This window comes from Macrotis lagotis, chromosome 1 (genome assembly GCF_037893015.1).
Source record: "Macrotis lagotis isolate mMagLag1 chromosome 1, bilby.v1.9.chrom.fasta, whole genome shotgun sequence".
NCBI lineage: Eukaryota > Metazoa > Chordata > Mammalia > Peramelemorphia > Peramelidae > Macrotis > Macrotis lagotis.
Window position 1 is genome coordinate 543444923 of NC_133658.1, and position 3384 is coordinate 543448306.

At 38.3% G+C, this 3384-nt stretch overlaps 1 long non-coding RNA gene across 1 annotated transcript in view; it reads left to right on the top strand.

The window, feature by feature from the left end:
• The window catches only part of LOC141507030 (uncharacterized), a 71276-nt gene extending 68537 nt beyond the window's left edge, over window positions 1-2739 (top strand). The window contains exon 5 of the long non-coding RNA XR_012474056.1: window positions 2543-2739. This is a non-coding gene — a long non-coding RNA (uncharacterized LOC141507030). The remainder of the gene's footprint in view (window positions 1-2542) is intronic.
• The last annotated feature ends 645 nt before the right edge of the window (window positions 2740-3384 follow it).

Consider the following 3384-nt stretch of genomic DNA (forward strand, 5'->3'; position numbering starts at 1 on the left):
TTCTCATGAAGTTTTCTCCCTCCTCCTCAGCCCTCTGATAGCAAATACTCTGACATGTCATATGTTCGAAATCATGTTATGCATATAACCATATTTGTCTTGCTATGAAAGAATCAGAACAAAAGGGAAAAAACCAAATTTTTCTCTTTTTTTTTTCTTTTTTTTAGTTAGTTTTTTTTTTTGCAAGGCAATGGGGTTAAGTGGTTTGCCCAAGGCCACACAGCTAGGTAATTATTAAGTGTCTGAGGCCAGATTTGAACTCAGGTACTACTGACTCCAAGTCCAGTGCTCTATCCACTTTGCTACCTAGCTGCCCCCTAAAAAATACAAATTTTTAAAAAAGTGAAAATACAATGCTTTGATCTGCATTCAAATTGAATACTTCTTTCTCTGGATGTAGATGGGATTTTCCATTGCAAATCTTTTAGAATTGTCTTTGATCACAGTGTTGCTTAGAAAGGCTCTATCATGTTGCCTCTGGATTCTTGGGTTCAATTCTGTCTGTGACAAATCACCACTCAGACCCAGGAATGCAGGAGGGAAAAGAAAAACAAATATTTATTAAAAGAAGTTACAGCACATTAAGAAAGTGATAGAAAAATTAAGAGTTTAAAACAAAGACCATGTGAATTGCTGTTTGAACTGGTCAGGCCAGCTGACCAGGGTTTCAACAGTTGTTTGGAAGGTTAAAAGAGATGGAGTTCCTTCCTCAATCTCCTTAAATTTTCCCTCAGAGTCCATGGGAAGGATGGTGACCTGGGAGTGACCCAAGTCCCACATTGGAGATTTTTGCCTTTTGGGGAAGGGTCTCTTTTGGGTGATGTTGGATGTGCAGGAGAATCTCCTTGTAGATACCATTTTAAACATTTTATTCAAGGTAATGTTATAATATTGATATTTGACAGTTGAAGACACAGCTTCCTCACAGATTGCATACTTTTTGACCAAATAAATACCACAAAACTTTTTTCTGTGCAGAATGAATCTGGAGTTGACATTCAGGAGCCACTATATCTAGGAGGTCTGAGTTCAATCCAATCTTAACCAAGCTTATTACTTTGGTTTTTGGATCAAGACCTGATGGTAGTTGAATTGCTATAGTCAGAGCCCTAGGTGGGGATGTATAGTGATCTAGGCCTGCCCCAAGAGATGCCAAAGTGGTCTGCACCTTCAGTGTTTTTGGTCAGATTCAGGCAAGGATGGTATATTGGTTTTTGGACTTCTGTTCCTCAATAGTATTATCCAGTAGTCCTGGTGTTTTGGAGAAGTGGACATTAGGACCTGGTGTATAGGACAAGATAGAGAAGAGACCTTATTAAGTGAAGGATAGTCAATTGCCCAGGGTACAGACCTACTGAAAATACAGTGAAAGGATCCAAGACTTTTTTAGAAGTATTGCTGTTGAGATTTTCAGGGTAGCTTTATGATAGACAAAGAAATAGTGACAGTTTATCCCAGACTTGTGGAGACTTTGACTAGTAGCCCAAACATGGTGGAATTAACATTCATTCCAAGAGGATATTTAGCCTTGCAACTGTGGACTTGGGCAATCTCAACCTGGTGGCTGGAGTTTCACAAAACCACCTAGGAGATAGCAGTGCCTGATGATAAAAAAAAAAACACCTGATAATTGGGGACATGCCAGTGCGTAATAGAGGTATACTCTGGGAGTAGTGATCCAACTATGTTCTTAGAGGTGTGAAACTTTAGCCATGTGGTAAAGACATGGAGCCTTATCACAATGACTAGGCATACTGAATGATGTGACATTGACCCAGAGTTTAAGGCATGGATAAAATATATTTTTTGTCTTGGAAAAGAGCCTAGGACAAGATGAGAAAAAAGTGATTTTTGAACAGGTATGGTGTAGATATGGTTATAACCTATTGACAGAGACACAATAAACATGCAGTTGCGGTCTTTGCAGACCTAACTCTGGGGTAAAGGTGAGAATGTGATGAATGCAAACCCAAAACCTTGATCCAGGAGTTCAAGTCTGAAGTTGTCACAGCTGTAGACCAATGGTCAAAACATGGCAGTGATATGAAACTCTATGCCACTGGTTCAATTAAAGTGTGGTCCCGACTCAGGCCCATGTCTCAGCAAAGCCTCAGCTTGGAGCCTAGGGCATGTTAATGATACAATTAGGGCTCTGTCCAACAAATAGGCACACTAAGTGGGACCTCAAATCAAGTACATTGATGTGGGTACCAGTTATTGGTTAAAGTATAAGAGATCCTAAGAATGCCTGAGAATCTGGTCAGAGTCCTGAAGTCAGAGTAAACTAGAGACAGAATCATGTGGTCAGGTCTGAGTAAAGGTATCACATTTTATTCCAGGGATGGTAAAGAGAAGGGAATTCCCTTAACATTGTACTCATGGTATATTGAAGGCAAAACTATGGCCATGTAATGGCACCTCTGGAGTATGGGTCAGTTAGCCATCTTCCAATTGTCAAGATACAGTAACAGGTCATCCATTTTCTGAATGCTAGGTGCAGGCAACTGCTTCATTTCCCCTCCATCTTTCTTTGTTTGTACAGGTATGAACTTATGATTTGAAAGCTGTATTAATTTGCTTCTATCCTGATTAAAGTGGGGTATATGATTAACTCTGGATAAGGGATCTTCTTTCAATAATGTTGAAATCTGATGATGGAAAAATGGTAACCTTGAATGGATCTTGGGATGATGATCTTTCGAAGGGCATTGGACCACAACTGCTGGTAGGAAAAGACAATGTAAGTGATGGTAAAGAACTGTACTACTGATATAGCACATATACTATGGGGACTGTAGAATATGTGAAAGAATATAAGAGATTTTGATAAATACTTGGGCAAATTTGTGCAATACTTTACAGTTGTCAAAGCACTTTCACAAACATTACCTTATGTAATACAGATGACAAGTTCATGAGGTATCATGAAAAGTATTATTGTGCCCATTTGACAGGTGAATAGACAATTAAAAATAATTTTGGTCACAGACAACTGTCAATGCAAGATGTGAAATTAAGGAAGCTAATATAAGATTCAACTTGCCAACAGTCATGGAGAAGATTAGGATTGGGATTAGAATCCATATTTTATGACTTCTAGAGCATTGATCTCTCCACCAGACCATCTGATTGTAAAGACAACTAGAGAATATAGAATTAGATGGATGAGTATCAGAAAAAAAATTGGGGTATATATTCATGTATTCATGTAGTAGAAAGTATAAGAAAAAATGTAATGAATGCCCCTTTGAAAACTAAAGTTCTTACCTTTTGAAAAAGGCCACTTTCCCCCCAATCTTCCTGATAGGTTTTCCTTGAGAAAAATAACATGTTAACAAGCTTCATATAAATGATACCAGATAAAATTGTATATGTCTGTCCCAT